General features: G+C 44.5%; 1 protein-coding gene and 1 non-coding gene across 2 annotated transcripts in view; one reads left to right on the forward strand and one right to left on the reverse strand.

The window, feature by feature from the left end:
• The window catches only part of LOC126266677 (lachesin-like), an 890,041-nt gene that overhangs the window by 76,304 nt on the left and 791,339 nt on the right, over positions 1–22,398 (forward strand). The gene's annotated exons all lie outside the window — the stretch shown is intronic.
• On the reverse strand, positions 1,826–1,900 carry Trnat-ugu (transfer RNA threonine (anticodon UGU)). Its single transcript has one exon. It is a non-coding gene; the product is annotated as a tRNA-Thr (tRNA).

A 22,398-nucleotide genomic window follows, 5' to 3' on the forward strand; every position in this document is an offset into this window, starting at 1 on the left:
ACGTTCTTAGTCACTTACTGATATAGTAGGTGAGTCACCTGATACGTGCGATTCGACTGCCATCTACCGCGCTACCTTATGAAAGAAACTCAGTTACAGACCCGCTACATATCACCAAGGGCGGGCACATTGTTCCTTTGCTAAGGAAGCAAATAAGAAAAATTACTAACCTGACGGAAAAAATCTCGACGAAGAAAAAATTCATGTAGAGTAATGAAATTTCGGCAATACGTTTATCCATGTAACATATTTAAGTGATTAACATTACAAGATCACAGGTTAATGTAAGTGCGAGATAATCCGGTGTAGATGTGAAATGCTGGTGCATTAATAAGCGCGATGTTGGACGAAAGCACGCAAACGTGCATGTATTGTATTGTTGACGTGCCGCATGTTGTTTGTGGCATGGAATTCCACGTTTCTTGCACCTGGCCGGTCAGTACAGCGATGCTTAATACTGGTCGGGAATGAAGCTGAAGTTGTCGTCGATGATATCCCATACGTACTCTATTGGAGACAGATGTGGTGATCGAGCAGAACCAGGACAATACTTCGATGGTCTGTAAAGCATGTTGGATTACGGCAGCGGTATGTGGGCGAGCGTTATCCTGTTGGAAAACAACCGCCTGGAATGCTGTTTATGAATGGGAGCACAGCAGGTCTAATCAGCAGATTGACGAACAATTTTGCAATCAGGGAGCTCACCACGGACCATAACTCCAGGTGTAGGTCCAGTGTCTCTACCACCCTAACATACGGGCACCACTGGAACAGAAGGAAAACACACTACCACCAGTGGACACTACCCTCCAGTGGACATCACTAAAGTTGCAAAAGGTGGTGTGATTTGGAGTCGTGGAATTTGCGCTACAGGACACCTGGCTTGGAGGTGTTACTGAAGTAACCGACTTATAACAATTCAAATTGTTGATGGGGATGTAGCACGATGCGCCAGGGCCATACACCGAACACGATGTCCCGGTACCTGAACGGAATTTGTAGCGAGCGAGGTGGCGCAGTGGTTAGCACCCCGGACACGCATTCTGGAGGATGACGGTTCAAATCCGCGTCCGGCCATCGCGATTTAGGTTTCCGGCGATTTCCCCAAATCGCTTCAGACAAATTCCGGGATGGTTCCTTTGAATAGGCACTACCGACTTCCTTCCCAGTCGTTACCTAATACGATTTCTAGCAGTTTTGTGCCCTCCCTCACATCAACCAACCAGCAAACACTATGGTCTCCCAGTTCGGTAGAGAGCCACTAGGCAGTCCTGAGACCGATCTTCTTGCGAGCCGGTTTTATTGCGACCGTGACTAACGCTCACGACCGTTACAGCATGCATTTAAAGCAGACCTGATCCACCAACTTTCGTTTATGTCGCACAGATCTTTCTTGGTGTTGAGCTCTTTGTTTCGTTGGTGTATTTTTAAGGAGAGACAGTGACCCCGCTTCAATAAAGCCGCGACGCCCCTGGGGACCGCGAGACGCAGTTTGAAAATTCCTACTCTTGATGACTTTTTGCAGCTTATATCGTCTGTCGATAGCAAGAAGGGCTATCAGCACGGGAAGTTCTCCGCCAGCGTGTCTTACACCACAGCGGCTTTTCTCGAATATTCGGCGGCCAACGCGAAGCATCAAACCTTGAAGGTTTGCCTCATCTGTAGAGCCTCTTTTAATTCTATACGTGTGGATAGAAACTGTTCTCGAAAGAACAGATACCACTGACGACCGTGCAGCTTATCTAGAATAAATGATAATTAATTGAAAACCTCAGCTGCCCATGGGTGTTGTTGATATACTTCGACGGGGACAGCTGAAAATGTGTTCCCCGACCGGGGGCTCGAACCCCGGATCTCCTGCTTACATGGCAGACGCTCTATCCATCTGAGCCACCGAGGACACAGGTGAATAGCGCGACTTACCTCTTGCACGCTTCCCGTGAGACCCACATTCCCATCTGTCCCAATTGTACATATGTGATGTACCTAATAGATATTTGCCCATCCACTCATTACTCTAGCACACTTTGGCGATCCCTGTAAGGGTTCGGGCAACCTGTCCCCATCGAGTTATATAAACAACACCAGTCGGCAGCTGAGGGTTTCAATTAATTATCATCGATTCTAGAGAAGCTGCACGGTCACCAATGGTATCTGTTCTTTCGAGAATAGTTACTATCCTCATATACATAGTTAAAGGCTACCCAGCCATTGACCTTCGTCCGTACGAATGCGCACATGTTGCCCAAACTCTTACGGGAATGGCCAAAGTGTGCTCTAGTAATGAGTGGATGGGCAAATATCTATTAGGTACATTACATATGTAGGATTGTGGACAGTTGGGAATGTGGGTCTCACGGAAAGTGTGCAAGGGAGAAGTCCCTGCCGTCGCTCTATTCATCTGTGTCCTCGGAGTTCAGATGGATAGAGCACGTCACCTAAGCAGGAGATCCCGGGTTCGAGTCCCGGTCAGGGCACACATTTTCAGCTGTCCCCATCGAGGTATATCAACACCTGTCGGCAGCTGAGGGTTTCAATTAATTATCATTTACTCTTTCAATTCGTCACACAAACGACAAAATAGCTGATACTGAAATATCTGACCGTGTGATAGAAGAGCAACTGAAATCGCCCAACAGAGGGGAGGCCACTGCATCGTACGGGATACTAGTACGATTCTACGATAGTAGGTGAAAGAAATTTCCCGTCTTCTAGCAGCGGTTTACCGTAGCTCTCTGAAGGAGCAATGTGTTCCTGATGATTGGAAAAGGGCACAGATCATTCTCGTTTTCTGGAAGGGTTGTCAAGCACACGCACAAAACGATAAGCCTGTATCTCTGATGTACGTCTACTGAAGAATATTGGAACATATTTTATGCTCGTGCATTATGACATTTCTACACACCGGAATTTTCCTCTATAAAAGTCAACACTGGTCCGTAATACAACTATGGTGTGAAACCCAGCCCACTCTGTTCGTTCACGCGCACCAGAAAGCGGTAGATACAGGCGCCCAGGTAGACGCCATGTTCCTTGACTTCCGGAAGGCATTCGATACAGTACCGCAGTGCCACCTGATGAACAAAATACGAGCGTAAAGAATATCAGACCAACCGTGTGACTGGACTGAAGACTTTGTGACAAAGAGACGTACAAGTAACTCGCGGGGGGTGGGGGGATACCCCAAGGGAGTATTACAGGTCTATAACTTTTCACAATTTATATGAATAGCGTAGAAGACAAGATCTAGAACGTCATAAGGCTTTTCGAGAATGATGCTGTTGTATGCAGAGAAGTCGTAAAACTAGAAAATTGTGTAGAAATTGAGCAAGACTTGCGTGGAATCGGTGCTTGATACAAAGATTGGCAGCTGTCGCCTCGCCCAAAACAAATATAACGTATTGATTATGCGTAGGCAGAGAGATCTTCCACTGTATGATTGAACGATTACAGAACACTCACTGGAAGCAGCTACTTCTACAAAATACCTAAGAATATGACTACGGACCGATTTGAAGTGGAACGACTGCATTAAACAAATCGTGAGTAAAGTAGATGTCAGACTGAGATTCTTTGGGACAATCCTCAGAATAGTAGTCTATCAAGAAAGATCGTAGTTAACAGAACACTTTATCAACCAGTACTTGCAGAGCACGGTGCAACCTCCCTCTTACTAATCGACCTATCCTGCTTGGGATATAAAGTATGACCGTGGATCGCGTGAATGCCTAATTGGTTTTTTCTAATTGTATAAGGCTATCATTCCCGAAGAAGTAGTACCGATAAGTAGGAGGAAAGTGTACAACCGGCCCTTCTGACGGAGAGTCTACTACAAGTAAAAGTAATAAAACCGAACAGGGCTATAATTAGGAAAATGAAAGTTATTTTGTACATTCACTCACGAAAAACTCTGGGCAGAAAGGGGTACCACTGATCATGAATCCATAAGTTACACTAATGAACTAAAAGGGAATAATTAACTGTCGCCAGACCACTATGGCGAATTACATCCAAAATCCTGTACAAGATCATGGGAAAGAGAAACGTGTATTATTAAACACTGACGCGCCAATTAAATGTTGCCACTTTTATTTTTACACTAATTTTAAGTGAGTATGTAATGTTAAAAAAACTGAGGAGTCACTCTTACCTTATGTTTGGCATAAAACTTTGAAAAAGGCAGTCGAATAATGATTTGAAAGTATGCAATTAATCTGTGTGTTAGTACTGAACTTCGTTACATGAACAATGACTTTCAGTGACCTCAGCATAAAGTCATCAAAAACATTTAGAAAAAAAAAATCAAGTAATTTTTACTTTGACATTACTTACTTTGCAAACTGGATTTCATAATGTTATCTGAATAACTGACCCTTTTTTTTACTGACTTGAACAGAATTAAATACTAGAATACGTACCAAACCAAACAGCAATGTGCTCCAAGCTATATTTAAAATAAATAAAACTTTTGCACTCTTAATTTGTGCATTTCTTAAGATTTGGAATTTTGCCAGTGATTGATTCTCAAACTTGAAAAATGAAATTGCTTTACTTTAGTCATATACTGAAGCCTCTGTTGTACAACAGCTAATTGAAAGTAGACAGACGCTAAAATTCTTAAAAGAGAAATTATTCATTAATAAACTGGCTGCAACTATTCAGTTTGTTTCTTATGACACTCAGTTAGCATATTAGAAGAAAAAAAGAACAAGGATCCTGCTTGGTAACAATGTCTGGGGCAGTGAGGATACAATCGCCCTGAGTTTAACTGATTATTATTTAAATAAATCTTATCGATCAAATCACATTCAGCTGTGCTGCTGGGTTAGCCGTTAATACTTTCTACCAATGAACAGTCTTACTTCAGTGCTGTGCATACAACGAAACTCGGAGCCGACGACGAAACTGTGTTGTTGGAACTGCTGCTTTTGTTGAAGACGGTAGCGTATTGTGGAGCCACGGCTAATTATAGGAACGGGCAGTCGTAATTAGTACAGCCTCTTCCGCTTGTCCACTGTCCGTACTCTTGCTCCAGACATCTGGCCGGCTGCCGTACATGATGCCTCCGAAAATTGTACTCTCTCCTGCGAGAGCGTTAACACCACACTTCCGCACACTGCAAGCGCTGGAACCCGTCTCTCTGTCCACGCGCTCCCCGCAACTCCCTACCCAAAGATTTTACAACGCACAAGCATTGCTATTATCGTTGCTAGTCAGTACAAATAACAATTCCTTTGGCTTCTTCCCTGAGCTTCTAAGTTTCACAGTAAAACACAGATAAATACGATTAAACGACAACAGACTTCTACCTTAATTTATACATAAAGTGTCCTTACTTATCAAAAGAAAACATTTAAATTACAAAAAAATTACATACAATTCAGGAAAAAAGTTATATATCGGTAGCAGGTGCCATGCATCCTGCATTTTCGGTGTTACAACGGCAGTATGAGACCTGTACCAGACAGGACTCATAGAGCAAACAGAGAAGCTGCAAAGAAGAGCAGCGCGTTTTGTTGCAGTCATTTAATAAACTGGCTGTCATCACAGAGGTGATCAACGGATTCCAGTGGCAGGCGATGCAAGAAAGACGTTCTGCATCACGGTATGGTTGACTGTCAAAGTTTCTACAGGGTAGGTCCTAGAAGGGTCAAAAGATATAATGATACCTCATACGTGTGTCTCACAGAAAGATCATGAAGATAAAATTAGAGAGAGTCTAGCACACACAGAGGCTTACCGGCAATTGTTCTTCTCGCGACCTATTCGCAACTGTAACAGGAAAGTTCGGCTGCACGTGATTAGCCGAGCTGTCCAAGGCGCTGCAGTCTTGGCCTGTGCGGTTGGTCCCGGCAGAGGTTCGAGTCCTCCCTCGGGCATGGGTGTGTGTGTTTGTCCTTAGGATAATTTAGGTTAAGCAGTATGTAAGCTTAGGGACTGATGACCTTATCATTTAAGTCCCATAAGATTTCACACACATTTGAACATTTTTTTATTTGTAACAGGAAAGGAGCAAGTAAACAAAGTACACTCCGCTACACACCGCAAGAAGGCTTTCGGACTATGGACGTAGATGCAGACAGTGATATCCAGCGGTCTGTGACGTAAGCTGACGACCACGACGTACAAACTGTGGCCTATAGGAACATCAAGGCGAACGGCACTGACAGTACACTGCCTCTCTGGAGCCAAGTTGGAAAACTTCGACTAACCAAACAATTTCGAACGTTTCCACTCACTCGATCACTTTGATCACCGGGTATCCTTTACACAAGGTGATCAGAAACAGAGTGAAAAACTTGGAAGGATGTTGCCGGGTAAGCTACGCTGACAAACAATTGTTCAGGAAAAATTCTACACGTAGCGACAATTGCTAGTTAATTAGCACTGACTTTAATCAATCAGACTGCTGCGCATGCAGTTTCAAGTAGTCTGCCAGATACAATTAATGTCAGTAAACAGTTTTTGATGTTGCTGGGCAACAGTCATACAATATTTTGTAAGGGAACACACCGCCATTTTGTTATTTTATTGTTTATTTATGTACAACCCAGGCTACGTTGGTAAACGTAAACCTGTTTTTACTATATATGACGTCGTCCCACGGTTATTTACTGATCTGTTGCAAGATGGTGATTTTACATCTGGCATTTTCTGGGGTGCCAATTTAATTTATGACCAACTTTGACCTTAACAACATTTGAACTGTCCTGCAATGTATGTTGAAGACATAAAATCAAATACTTGAAAATGGCATAAAACGCCGAAACCTGGGTTGTACTTAAATAAACAATAAAACAGTCAAATGCCGGTGTGTTCTTTTAGAAAACAAATTAACGTCAGTTGTCCCCCTACCGTAGGTGGTAGCGCAAGAGAGTGCTTAGCCTTTGGCTTGTGTTCGATCCTCACTATCGTCCCAATCGTTTCTTATCAGTTATTTCTCAGCTCTGCATACCCTGGGACAACCTTACAAACTTGTCAGTCTGTTTCTGAGAGCCCTGTAGAAAACAGCAAACACCTCAGTTCTATTTTGGGTCGACGAGGCTAATCGCTAATGAGGTTAAATTTACAACTGTAAAGTATCGGCCAGGATTCTGCAACCTATTGTACAGTCATACAACCAGGTTTTCGGCGATGGCGTTATCTGTCAAGACGAGAAGACGTGGCTGTACCATCCCAGCCTCGCGAACATCTTCGTCAGGCAGGAATCAACTAAATAGGGCCTGCGATATTTGCTGACAGGAACTCCATTGAGTGTGCTTGGGACCAGTTGGAACCGGCAGCGTGCTAGCGCAGGAGAAATCCTCAGACATCTCGTAGATAGAATGACAAGTAAGACCGAAGCCTGTTGCAGTATGAGGAGTGCAGCAAAATCATACTGAATGTAAGTGATCAACAGATTCCGATTTCACTGAGGTGTACATTCTAGCACACCGCTATCTTTTCAATTTTAGCTTTCATTTTATTATAAAGTTTAACTTTTCCTCACTTTTGTGAGGCTTATTTACTCATTGTCCGCTCCTGTTGAATCCAAGCCCTCGCACGTTGTTCTGTACCCAGTGGCACAAAATGTCTTTTCGTGCACCTAAAGTATCCTTGGCACGTAATCACAACCATGATAATATTGCGTTCGACTATCTTTCGAATCAAAAATAGATTTCCCTGCACGATGGATGCATATAAACCCCATTTATCCCATATGAAAATACCAAACGAGATGGCGTAGTTGGCGGCTGGTGTGGCCGAGCGCTTCTACGCACTTCAGTCTGGAACCGCGCGACCGCTACGGTCGTAGATTCGAATCCTGCCTCGGGCATGGATGTGGTTGATGTCCTTAGGTTAGTTAGGTTTAAGTAGTTCTAAGTTCTAGGGGACTGATGACCTCAGAAGTTAAAGTCCCATAGTGCCCAAAGCCAAGGCGTAGTTCTTAATGCACTATAGGCTCTTTTGGGAGGCGCCTCAAATCCTCGTATTCCTAACCATGTTTAGATTTTCTATGGAATCTCTAAGTCCCTTAAGAGCACTGTGAAGCGGATTCTTTCGAAAAAAAGACGGCTGATATCCTCCCACACGGCTACGTAATTTCCGAGTGCGGATTTAGTGCCTATTAGTTTATTGTTTATCTTTTGAAATTACATACACTATTCACGTCGGTATTTACACAATGATGTACAAAATACGCAAGAGCTTTTGTCTCAGCTGACCTTAGTTATTGATGTCAAGAGAGTCTATCCATTCTAGTGTCGTTGGAGGAATGTTGATAGTATCCTTCCAGCCTCCACTGGAGCGTATCTAGGGACAGCTCAGAAGCTTTACAGTCACACAATGGGCAGTCTGAGGGACCCTATTTCAGCATCAAGGACTTAATCCTTCCGTCTTCACATCGCACTCTGTTCAACTGAAACCATCTTCATCCAGGCATTTGGCAGCCTGATATGCATGCGGAGACTTCTAAGTCATGACAGCCTATGCTGGTGTTGTTTATCCATGTCTCCTTCCACACATCTTCAGTCTTCACTGGTTGGATCTCACGAGCTATTCAGAATGGTTTTCTTGACTTTAGACACATGCTGGGTGTGCTAAACGCAATTTGCTGCATAGATAGCCTTTGGAGAAATTATTATTAACCTTTTCCCATCCACGGGTCACTGGTTCTAGTCTTCTCTAATGTTGTGGAGCAGTGTCATTGAGAGCAGACGGTCAGGATCGAGGATTTGATCTCAAGATTCCCGTTATGATTCTCACGTTATCGTTAAAACGACCCTACACTTTACTGACACTAACATTCTTGTACCAGATTGGTGAGCAAGATTCGGATACAGAATATACCGGAGACGAGGTCGCTGTACGGGGAGTGTCAGTTTGAGCACCCCAAAAAATTCCTGCTAGTTTCCGGATAATGTTGCTCCTGGTCTTTAACTTTTCTTCAAATGACGTGAGATGAGACCTGAATGACAATTAGTGATCCAGTGTGATTCCGAGATACTTAGGGTGAGGGTTGTTTTTACCCGTTTCATTAAAGAAGTTTACATTTAATGGTGGCGTTGCTAAGCGTTTGTAGAGATGGAAAGCTGTCACTTCAATTTTTGCAGTATTAGCTAAGGATCTATAATAATCACCAATCAGGGTTCTTATGCCAGCACAGTTTCCCCATCCTCTAGGTTCTTGCTTTGAAATGCAATGGCAGTATTATCTGCGTAGGTGAGGTCGAACAACAGTGGGGCTACGGAGATACTTGCGGCAGATCGCTCTTGATTTAGCCTCTGCTGCTCTCATTGTCTAGGACGTTAACCTTAATTAACATCAGTTGTGTCACAAGGAAGCTTGATGGCACCGCTCAAGTTTTCAGAGCCGGCATTAACGACACCGTAAGGTCGTTCGCTGACTATGTCGCTGTGCACAGCAAATTACTTTGTTGTAAGATCGTCGTAAGGAACTGCAGAAAGACTTTGACTAAAATTTCCACTTGGCTTAATGAATTCCAGCTTTCCTTAAATGTGGATAGACATAAGACAGTCACAGTAAGAAAGAGGAAGAACCCTATACTGCTGGTGCTAAATACGTGTATAAGGGACCAAACAGCTAAGGTTATGAGTCTGCTATTCACCCTTCAGGATAGAAGCAGGGTACGCAGCCTTTCTGCGTATTCAGTAAATTCTGTGCATAAATGTGAGCAAGTGTTCTAAATACTTGCGTGCTGCGTATCTGAGACCGAATACGGGAACCAGCGCGGTGTACGTCTAGTGGGATGTGGACAACTGCCTAAAACCGACGTCCGGGCTGGCGAGCGAACCGATCCCTCCTTGTTAATCCTCTGGACAGGGACCGGCAGACCTACACGTCCCGAAAGCTGTCGCGTTAACACGGGCGATTACCCAGCCGGGTAGCCCAATACTGTCTGGATACGTAGTAGTAGCGAACATGCAGACACGTCACATCGTAATAAAATTTATCAGTAATACTAACACCCGATATAAAATGGGACCAGCTTGTGAAACAGTGTTAGGGGAAGTCAATGGAATACTTGATCAGTTGAAATTGTGCTTGGAAGATTCAGTGCAATCGAAAGATAAATATCATTAAATGCGCTAATGCGAACAATTCAAGACTACTTCTGCAGTGTCTGGAGTCCTTATGAAGTAGCATGACAACAGGGTGAACGAATACATACACGCGCTGCCAGGATCGTAACAAATCTGTCAGGGGAATTCGAATGTGAATTCTTGGCGGAAAGACAGCATAGTTGGCCCGACAATTTAGAGAACTAGAATTTGACGAAGAGCACAACCATTGTCTTTCCGCCATCGCTTATCTCTCACAGTTATTGCGAGAATGAGATGTGAGAGAACAGGGCACGTACAGAAGCATAAACACAGCCAATTTCCCCTCGCTCATTACGCTAATGACACAGGAGAGATAACCGGTAATATTGGTAGCAAATACCGTCAGGTTTCACCTATACAATGGGTTGCGAAGTATAAATGTAGTTGTGGATGCAGTTCCAAAGCCAAAACGTTTTGGGAGCAATATGGAAAAATCCTTCGCGATAAAGGAGGTTCCAGTCTTAAGTACATCTGTAGAGTACAGATGGCTGTAAAGAGTGTGGGTGTACGCAGTAGAGTTGTGTTTTTGTTGCATATCGTCGAAGAAAGGGAAGCGTGGATGCACACATTCAAGGTTTGTAGCTTACTGTGAACACGAGATAAACCATTACAATTGTGAAATGCTGGTACATTAGTAACCGGTGTGACCCCCAGAATGTTGAATGCAAGCATGCAAACATGCGTGTATTGTGTTGCACATGTGCCGGATGTCAGTCTGTGGGAGGGAGTTCCATGCCTGTTGCACTTTGTCAGTCAATACAGTGAGGGTTAATGTTGTTTGTGGATGACGCTAGAGTTGTTGTCCGAAGATGTCCCATACATGCTTGACTCGAGCCGGATCAGGAGATAAACCAGGCCAAGCTATGATGTGTATGTTATGTAGAGCATGTTGGGTTACAACAGTGAGCGTTATCCTGTTGGAAACCAACCCCTGGAATGCCATTACAGCACAGTAGTTTGAATCACCAGACCGACGTGCAGATTTCCAGACAGGGAGCGTAGGATAACTACGAGAGTGCTCTTGCTGTCATATGAATTCGCATCCCAGACCATAACTCCTGGTGCAGGTCCAAGTGCGTCTAACACGAAGGAAGATTGGTTGCAGGTTCTCAACTGGTCTCCTTCTAAACAACACACGGCCATCAATGACAACGAGGCAGAAACAGCTTTCATCATAAAACACAACTGGTGCACACAGAACTCCAATAAGCTATCTCTTGACACGTCCGCCCCTCGTAGATGAGTGGTCAACGCCACGGAATGTCATACCTAACGGCCCGGGCTCGATTCCCAGTTGGGTCAGAGAATTTCTCAGCTCAGGGACTGGGTGTTGTGTTGCCCTTATCATCATCGTTTCATCCCTAACGACATGGAAGTCGCCGAAGTGGCGTCAGCTCGAAAGACTTGCACCAGGCGAACGGTTTACCCGACGGGAGGCCCTAGCCACACGGCATCGGATCGGATCGCTTGACGCCACTGACGTCGCAAATAGTGGTGGTTTAGGGTCAACACTGTGGGTATAGTACGATGCGCCAGAGCCGCACTCCACCAAATATGGTGGTTTTCCCTCTCGGTAGTGCCACGTGGCCGTCAGGGGTCCATGTCTTCTTACGATCGTACATTCTCATGACTGTTACATCCACAGATTAACACACATTTGCGAACAAAAAAATTTTTATTAGTTGAAGCAAGGCCACCGCTTAATTTTACGAAAAGATAAACTCCCTTCAGAAACGAAAAAACTTCTTCTCCTGCCAAAACTTTATAACAAGCCAAAGCATTATGCCACCTTATTGAATTGAAATATTAGCGACTGAATTGAATTTACGTTCCTTTGTCTGGTTTTCTCTCGACGCTCTCGGGCGGATGCCGAGGAAGTAGACGGGCGCAGAGTCCGGGGTCGTTGGCCGGCGTAGCGAAGACGTGGCGCCTGGACGTTCCGGTTGCGTCGAAGTATCTTCAGGGCGGCAGTCCGCGGCGCGTCAAAAGATGCCTGCTTTCCTTTCTTACAACTATTTAAACACGGCGGCTCCAGTCTTCCTGCGCTGATTCCGGAGTGATGATTGGTGGCCATTGGCGATTCCTGATTGGCCGATGGTGATATAATGGCGTGACCATCCGCGCCGCAAAAAAGTCTCGTGCGCGTGCGTAGTTCGCGGCTGATTGAATGTTTGGCGGGAACGCCTCTAGCGCTGGCTGGCGGAACGCGCCGGTACTAAGTTACAGGCGCGGCTTAACTCTGCCGCGGTAGCCGACCGTTGCGTTTGTGTGGCTGTGCGCGCTGCGGCAGTGACCACCGCTGGGAACATTCATGTACAGTGGCTAAATTCCTGCTAAGTGTTTCTGTAGTATCACAGAAGGAACATCTAACTTGTTTTATCCGTATTACAACTCGTCATTCAAATTGGGTGAGATGCAGATAATGGCGTGTTTGTCGCCCTAAAGGTGTTCTTGCTACATTACTGAAAGTCCTTCTGCAGTACCGTAGAAGGAACATACAACTCCTTGCAGCCGTATTACACGAACTCGTTCAAACTCGGTGAGATTCTCATAGATGCGTCTTTGTCACCTTAAAGGCATTCTTGATTATAATCAAGTTACCACGTGCAGTTTCGAACGTCACTAACGCTCACGAGTGTTACATCGTGTATTTAATGCAAACCTGATTTTCATCCTCTTAGTTGCGCTGCTAACGCCACTATTATGCGACCGTCGCGAAAGTTGAACAGACATCGTCTTTCAGAGACAGAAACACACCTGGCAGCTTCAGTTTATGTAGCACAAATCCTTCTTGGTGTTCTGACCCTTTTCTTCCGTCAGTGTAACTGGACGTAGAACATGTAAGCTAGCTGTGGAGTAACCTTGGGTAAGAGAATAATTTCTTCAATTGATCGACAGAAGACGTAAGTACAAAAAGACAGGACTGTGGCAATATAATTCACTTCGAAATGAAATCAATAAGACGTTTGGGATAGCTAATGCGAAATGACTGAAGGAGAAATATGAAGAATTCGAAACCAAAATGCTCGTCGGAAGGACGATTCAGTAAGACCAAGAACAATCTTAGGCGAAACTGAAAGAAAAATTATCAAATTTAAATGTGCAAAGGGGATTCCACTGTCGAACGCAAGGAAAAGGTGGAGAGATGGTAAGAACTTACTGAAGGTCTTAACTAAGGGGAGGAACTGTTGGGTGACGCGACGAAGGAAATAAGTAATCGATATGGCTGACCGTCGGAGCTTAACACCGCTTTGCAAAGGATGCAATCAAGTGAAGCAGATGAAGTAGATAACATGCCGTCCCAATATTTAAAATCATTGGAGGAGGAGGGAACCAGATTGCTATTCAAGATGAGGTGTACAATTTATAACGACGGAGATATGCCACTAGATTATCGGAAAACCAACATCCACAAAATTCTGGTGATATCAAGGGTAAATAAATTCGAGAATCATCGTAGAATCAGTTTAACAGTTGATGCCTCCAACCTCATTACAGAAATAATACACAGAATCATGAATAAAGAAGCTGACGATCTGTTAGGTGACGATCATTTTGGCTTTATTTCTCATATTGTGCGTAGTAATTGAGACAAGACTTAGTGTAATCAGGACTTCTTCGTAGCAACAGACGACCTAGAAAAAGCGCTCCATAACGCAAAATAGTGCGTTGTTTGAAATTCCGAGAAAAACAGGTATGAGCTACAACGAGAGGTAATATACAGTATGTCCACGAACAAAGAGTTAACAATAAGAATGGAAGAGCAAGAACGCAGTGCTCGGAATTGTGGAGTCAGGGATGCAGTATTCTCCCCTACTTTTCAATTTGTACAACGAAGAAATATTAAAGAGAGCGGTTACAGTTCAGGGTAAAACAATGTCAATGAAAATATTTAGTTAGGACATTACTATCCTCGGTGAAACTGAGGAAGAATTACATGGACTACTGAATGAATTGAACGCAGTATGAATTGAGAGTAAAGTAAAGAAATACGGAAATGATGGAGACAAACCGAAATGAAACTAGCGATAAAATTGCCATAACAGGAACGCTGAATAGAAGTAGTGAATACACTGTCGTAGCCTGTACGCGAAATTAAGTATGATGGACGAAGCAAGGATGATGTAAAAACCATTTATCACAGACAAAGTTGACGGTGGTGGTACTTCGAAGCAGTAAGTTTGATGATACAACATCACACACAGGCCTTAGTTTGACGAATAAACGTACTTCTGCAGGATAGTACTGTATGGAAGTAAATCATTGACTATAGGAAAAGCGGAGCAGAAGTGAATAGGAGTATTTGACATTTGGCACTATAAGAGCATGTTCAAAATTCGATGGACTGATCAGATAAGCTTGTATGGAAGGGTCATAGGCAGCAGTACGTTTCCCAGGAGCCACATCAGAAACATTCGAGATTGAGACAGGCCTCAGTCAAGGGGATGCTCTCTCACGTGTTCAGTTCAATGTCATCTTAGAGAAAGTAATAAAAGAGTGTAGGCGACAGGAGTGGACTGGAATAGAGATGGACGGGAACTTCAATTGTCTCGCATATGCAGATGACATAGTACTACTAAGTGAATCAAAGCACGAGTTGAAAGAAATGTACCAGAAAATGAACAATTACGCACAGAAGATGTGGCTCAAGGTGAATCGAGACAGTACAGAGTTCATGCAATTAGGAAGATGACCATAGCAGGTAGAACTTCTTGAGATACATTGCAAGAGGTTCAAGAGGGTAGACCAGTTCAAATACTTGGGATCTTGGTTTACCACAAACAACAACACATCAAGGAAACAATATCAGCGGAAACGAAATGCATGCATTCCCTCAGAGAGGCGTTTGGTTCTAAATCGATCTCAGTGAACTCTAAGATGATATACCCAGCAGTAACGTACGGTTCAGAAACATGAAGCGTGGGTAAGCGAGAAAGGGAAAAACTATTAATATTCGAAAGAAGAGTAATGAGGTATGGGGACCAGTTTTAGATAACGGAGAATGGAGGAGGAGGGCAAACGAGGAAATATACCTTCTGATGCGACAACCAACTATTCTATAGAAGATAAAGAGCAAAATAATACAATGGGTGGGCCATGTAGCCCGTATACCAGATGGAAGACAGGCGAAGATGGCACTAGCGGGGAAACCAAACGCCAAACGCCCCGTTGGACGACCAGGGCAGCGCTCGATGGACGACCTGGCGAAGGGCCTAGCAGCCCTGGGAATTGAAGACACCTGGAGGAACCGGGCACAAAACAGGAAGGAATGGAGGCAGCTTGTGGAAAGAGCTCGTGGTCTGCAGGGCCTGTGATCGCTAAATATCTATCTATCGATCAGAACAAGGAACAAGGTTTCACGCCGAATCGTCTAGGGAAGTAACACGTAAAAACAAGTGAGAAGGAGAAGGGTCGGAACGACAGAATACTTTTCAAGACACAAGGGAATACTTTCAATAACATTAGAGAGAGCTGCAGAGGGTAGATAATGTTTCAGAAGACAGAGATTGGGAATGCATCCAACAAGAAGTTGAGGACTTTCAGCGGAAGTACTCGAAACTGGACGAGGCTATCTGTGTGTTGGAATTCAGTTCGGTCTGGCGTGGCGTTTGAATTAAGCGCGAGCACGGCGTGTGAGGGAGAAAGCGGCTAGTTAACACGCCGCATATGACTCCTGGACGAGGAAGTCCCTTGCTCTGCCGGAAGCATTGAAGGCCGTCGACCGCACGCTCTTCACGAGGTATGCCCGCGTGGTCTCTGACAAAGCGCCCCGGACCCGACAGTGGCGCCAGCTGTACGCTGACTGTGGCGGAGTACCAAACTGTGGTTCGCGGTTGCACACATAAAGCGCAAACAGTGGTATGTACAATAGAGCACGAGAACACGAGCTGTGATTGGAAAGAGCGCGTCGATACGATTCCAGTAATGTGCAGATGCATCCAGGGAAATGAGTCTGTGGAGAAATACGGCGTCAAACACATCCAATTCAACGTCATTCCCGCACGTAATTTATAACTTCCAAACTATTTATCGGGAAAAAGTCAAGCTCACAAATTGTAGCGCTCATCATTGCGCATCGACTTCCTACATATTTGGGACTACACTGCGTAGTCGAGGTATGTATTTATTCCAGTCTTGTATTAGTCTACATGTGCACCTACATACATAGTCTTGAAGACGACGTACAGCACGTGGCCGAGGGTAGCCTATTCCATTACTAGTAGTTCCCTTTCCTGTTCCACTCGCAAATACAGGGCTATTACAAATGACTGAAGCAACTTCATAAATTCAGTGTAGCTCCATTCATTGACATATGGTCATGACACACTACAGATACGTAGAAAAACTCATAAAGTTTTGATCGGCTGAAGCCTCACTTCAAGTATCTGCCGCCAGAGCGCTCGAGATCGCAGTGACACAAAATGGCGACAGGAGCCGAGAAAGAGTATGTCGTGCTTGAAATGCACTTACATCAGTCAGTCATAACAGTGCAACGACACTTCAGCACGAAGTTCAACAAAGATCCACCAACTGCTAACTCCATTCGGCGATGGTATGCGCAGTTTCAAGCTTCTGGATGCCCCTGTAAGAGGAAATCAACGGGTCGGTCTGCAGTGAGCGAAGAAACGGTTGATGGCGTGCGGGCAAGTTTCACGCGTAGCCCGCAGAAGTCGACGAATGAAGCAAGCAGGGAGCTAAACGTACCACAGCCGACGGTTTGAAAAATCTTACGGAAAAGGCTAAAGCAGAAGCCTTACCGTTTACAATTGCTACGAGCCCTGACACCCGATGACAAAGTCAAACGCTTTGAATTTTCGGCGCGGTTGCAACAGCTCATGGAAGAGGATGCGTTCAGTGCGAAACTTGTTTTCAGTGATGAAGCAACATTAATGATGAAGTGAACAGACACAATGTGCGAATCTGGGCGGTACAGAATCCTCACGCATTCGTGCAGCAAATTCGCAATTCACCAAAAGTTAACGTGTTTTTTGCAATCTCACATTTTAAAAGTTTACGGCCCCTTTTTCTTCTGCGAAAAAAAGTTACAGGACTCGTGTATCTGGACATGCTGGAAAATTGGCTCATGCCACAACTGGAGACCGACAGCACCAACTTCATCTTTCAACAGGATGGTGCTCCACTGCACTTCCATCATGATGTTTGGCATTTCTTAAACCGGAGACTGGAAACCGATGGATCGGTCGTGGTGGAGATCATGATCAGCAATTCATGTCATGGCCTCCACGCTCTCCCGACTTAACCCCATGCCGGCCGCGGTGGTCTAGCGGTTCAGGCGCTCAGTCCGGAACCGCGGGACTGCTACGGTCGCAGGTTCGAATCCTGCCTCGGGCATGGATGTGTGTGATGTACTTGGGTTAGTTAGGTTTAAGTAGTTCTACGTTCTAGGGGACTGATGACCACAGATGTTAAGTCCCATAGTGCTCAGAGCCATTTGAACCATTTTTTTGAACATAACCCCATGCGATTTCTTTCTGTGGGGTTATGTGAAATATGCAGTGTTTAAACCTCCTCTACCAAGAAACGAGCCAGAATGCGAGCTTGCATCAACGATGCTTTCGAACTCATTGATGGGGACATGCTGCGCCGAGTGTGGGAGGAACCTAATTATCGGCTTGATAACTGCCGAATCAATAAATGGGCACATATCGAACATGTGTGAATGCCTAAAAAAACTTTTTGAATTTTTGTATGTGTGTGAAAAGCATTGTGAAAATATCTCAAATAATAAAGTTATTGTAGAGCTGTGAAATCGCTTCAATCATTTGTAATAACCCTGTAGATCAAGGAAAAAAAGATTGTTAATATGTCTTCGTATGAGCCCTAATTCCTCATATCTTATCTTCGTTGTATTTACGCGCATTGTATGTTGGCGGCAATAGAACCGTTTTGCAGTCAGCTTCAAATGCGTGGTTATCTAAGTTTTCTCAATAGTATTCCTCGAAAAGAAAGTCACCTTCCCTTCATTGTTCTCACTAGACTTCACACAGCATCTATGTAATACGTGCCTGTTGTTCGAACCTACCGGTAGAAAATCTAGCAGCTTCGTCTCTGAGTTGCTTCGATGTCTTTTTTAATCTGACTTGGTACGGATGCCAAACGCTCGACCAGTACTCCAGAAAATTGTTCAAATGTGCGTGAATTCCTAAGGAACCAAACTGATGAGGTCATCGGTCCCTAGACTTACACACTACTTTAACTTATGCTAAGAACAACACACACACCGACGTCCGAGGGAGGACCCGAACCTCTGGCGGGAGAGGCCGCGCAGTCTGTGACATGGCGCCTCAAACCGCGCGGCCACTCAGCGTGTCAGTACTCAAGAATAGGTCGCACTACCGTCGTAAATGCGGTTTCCTTTACCGATGAATCGCACTTTCCTAGAATTCTCCCAATAAACTGCCTTCCCTCCTACAATCCTCACATGCTCGTTCCATTCCATATCGCTTTACGAAGTGACGCCCAGGTATGCAAATGACGTGACTGTGTCCAGCAGGACACTACTAATGCTATGTCTGAACGGTAGGGCTTTGATTTACCTGTTCAATAACTTACATTTTTCTACGTGTAGAACTAGCTGCCTTTCATCACACCAACTAGAAATTTTATCTAAGTCATCTTGTACCCTCATACACTCACTCAACTTCAGCGTCTTGCCGTACATCAAAGCATCATCAGCAAACAACGCCGATTGCTGCCCACCCTGTCCGCCAGATCATTTATACATATGGAACATAACAGCGGTCCTATCACACATCCCTGGGGCGCTCCTGCTGACAACCTTGTCTCTGATGAATGTTCGACATCGACAACCAATTGGGTTTTATTGCTTAAGAAATCTTCGAGCCACTCACATGTCTGTGAACTTATTCCATTTGCTCGTACCTTCGTTAACAGTCTGCAATGGGGCACCGTGTCAAACACTTTCCGGTAATCTAGAAATATGGCATCTGCCTGTTGCCCTTCAACCATAGTTTTCAGAACAGAACATGAGTTTAGCATTAACTGTGCTTTTTAAAACCATGCTGATTCTTGGACATAAGCTTACTGGTCTCAAGAAATTTTTTTTCTTTTTTTTTAACTGAGATCATGTTGAAGGATCATGCTGCTAATCGACGTTAGGTATATTGCTCTGAAATTTTGCGGATTCTTTATTTTACCCTACATATACAAAAGAGTCATTTGCGTTTTTCCTCAGCCACTTAGAACTTCGTGCTGAGCGAGAGATGCACAATAAATGCAGACAAGATAAGGGGGCAGTGTCGAAGAGTACTCTTCCTAAAACCGAATTAGGATTCAATCTCCGGCCGTAGTGGCCCTGCGGTTCTAGGCGCTACAGTCTGGAGCCGAGCGACCGCTACGGTCGCAGGTTCGAATCCTGCCTCGGGGATGGATGTGTGTGATGTCCTTAGGTTAGTTAGGTTTAATTAGTTCTAAGTTCTAGGGGACTGATGACCTCAGAAGTTAAGTCGCATAGTGCTCAAAGCCATTTGAACCATTTTTTTAGGATTCAATCCGTACCTGGCGATTTATTTGTTTTCAACTCTTTCAGTTCTTTCTCAAAGTCAGGGAGGCTTATCACAATGTCGTCCATAGGGGAGTCTGTTCGATGGTCAGACTACAGTGTGTCTGCACGATTTCTTACAGGATAAGTTTAAATTGTGGATGTCTTCAAGTGCCACACCAGACGGGTCAACGAGCGAGTAAACGGAAGCCTTAGACCAGATTAGCAATTTGACATTCGACCAGAATTTTTGCTCGTTCGCGGCCAGATCGCTTGCTGAGGAATGAGGGTGGTGATTGTATGGTAGTTGTATGCTTCACGCATAGATCTTCTCACAGACGCAAGATTCTATTCCAACCTTTCCCGTCGTAATTTGCGGGTTATCTTTCGAAACGAGAGTGCAACAGACTCAGACTCCTCAATATTTTACGAATTTCGTAGTTAAATCGTGCTGGGTCTTTTCCGTACTCAGTAGCTACAAAGTTCTCCAGACCACTATGCACAATCGGTTTAAACATTGTCCGTAATTCCCCTAATTCGTCTGAGTGTAACTAAGTGATGCCAATTCCTGTCGAAGTGAAATGGAAACTACTTGCTTATCCGCTCCTCCTAGCGGAAACCGAGCTGTTTTGAATAATTTGTTAACTTTGTTGAACATTCCCCCTGTCTAACCATCTGATCGTTTCCCCCTCTGTCCTCTTTCCAAGTCCTTCACCCCATGTATCTGCCCAAGTCTTCATCCACCCCACTAACAACCCAATTTTTCCTGCCATCTACTCCTACCCTTCTCTCTCTTCATCTCCTCATCCTCTCTCTCCCTGTCCGTCTACTCCTATCCCCTGCCGCTGTTCATCTGCTCCTGCCTCTCTCTTTGTCCATCTGCTCTTCGCCTCTCTCCATACAACTGCTCCTCCTCCTTTCTCTCTCCATCTGCCCCTTCCCTCTCTGACCATCTACTCGTCCAACCTCGCTTTGTCCATATCTTTCTCCCTCTGGCTCTCTCCATCTCCTCGTCTTTATCTTTCCTGTTCATCTCCTTCTGCCCCCTCTGCATGTCCATCTCCTCCTTCCGCCCTTTGTCTACCCAATGTCCACCTTCTATCACCCACCCCTGTAGGACGTTTGGTGGTTCTCATCCCGTCAGTATTCCATTCCAGATGGCAACTATTAAGTGTACAACATTTTATTTAAATTGTTCCATGACTTTAAAGTGAGCTTATCACCTGTGCCACTGTAACACCTCTCAGACATATTTCACATAACGAGATTTTCACTCTGAAGCGGAGTGTGCCCTGCAGAATGAAAATGTCATTCTGGAAACGTCCCCCAGGCTGTGGCTAAGCCATGTCTCCGCAATATCCTTTCTTTCAGTAGTGCTAGTTCTGCATGGTTTGCAGGAGAGCTTCTGTAAAGCTGGGAAGATAGGAGACGAGGTACTGCAGAAGTAAAGCTGTGAGGACGGGTCGTGAGTCGTGCTTGGATAGCTCAGTTGGTGAAGCACTTTCCAGGGAAAGGCAAAGGTCCCGAGTTCGAGGCTAAGTCTGGCACACTGTTTTCATGTGCCAGGAAGTTTCTTATTTCACGTATATTTTACATACTTTATTTTATTTGCACACGTATTTCACCTGTCTCCCTACATATTCAGTTTCATTTTCATGCAGCACAATGTTTCTGACGTCGTATCCGCTCAGCTATACAGCCTTCAGAGTTATATTTACGTAGGTACATACGAGGTTACCGTCTGCGAAATGTGTTGTGAATAGAGTTAGTGGCAAAGAAGCAATAAATTAAAACGTCGTCCAAGTTGTTACAGTTTCTTACGCATCTCAGTGTTTATGACGTCATATATCCTGAACTATATGCTGTATAACGATAAATTTTTCTGGCGCATTCAGTGATGCATGTGAGTCCTGTATGCATAATGGGTCGCGAATACAGTTGGTAGAAAGGAAGTAATAAATTAAAGCTTCGTGCTACATGCGACAGTTCTAATGCACGAACGGTGAAAATGTAGTATGCAATAAACATTTTTCCTTTCATGTTTTTGTTCATGGTGTGGGTTCCTGTAGTCATGTCCTAGTTGATGAACCACGGACAACGTATTAGTGGCCAAGTAAGTGGTCCCGACAGTCGGGATACCAGTTACTTTGGAATAAGGCTGGGCATCTCGGACATATTCTGAGTTGTGGTCACCTTTATGCTCATACGGTGAAGACTACCAAATCCACCGATTAGTCCCTCAGCCGTTAGGGGTAAAACCCCATGGGACTCGGGGCAAGTAAGGCTAGCAACCTGCTTCCCTGGTACTTTAAATATGATGCTGGCAATAATTAGAGCAAAATGCCTCGGACCTTTGGAGGTGACGGAGTCCCATCTCTAACTGACAAACCAGGGACTCCTAAGATGCGACTTGGCAAAAAAATAGTAACGAGTTGGGGAGCTATTAATATCAATGGGGGCTACTCTGGGAAGAAGGTAGAGCTGGCAGAGGCTGCAGGTAACATGGGGCTGGACGTTTTAGCTGTTAGTGATATTCGAGTTAGGGGTGAGAAAGAAGAGGAAGTGGGAGAATACAAGGTCTACCTGTCAGGGGTCAAAGCAGGAATAGCACAGTGGGGTGTAGGGCTTTACATCAATAAAGATATGGAACCCAGCATAGTTCCAATAAGGTATGTAATCTAGCGACTGATGTGAATAGATTTGATAGTGTCTAGCAAGAAAATTAGGATTGTGTCAGTATATTCGCATTGTGAAGGGACAGGGATAGTTTTT

This window comes from Schistocerca gregaria, chromosome 4 (assembly GCF_023897955.1).
Source record: "Schistocerca gregaria isolate iqSchGreg1 chromosome 4, iqSchGreg1.2, whole genome shotgun sequence".
NCBI classification, from domain to species: Eukaryota; Metazoa; Arthropoda; class Insecta; order Orthoptera; family Acrididae; genus Schistocerca; species Schistocerca gregaria.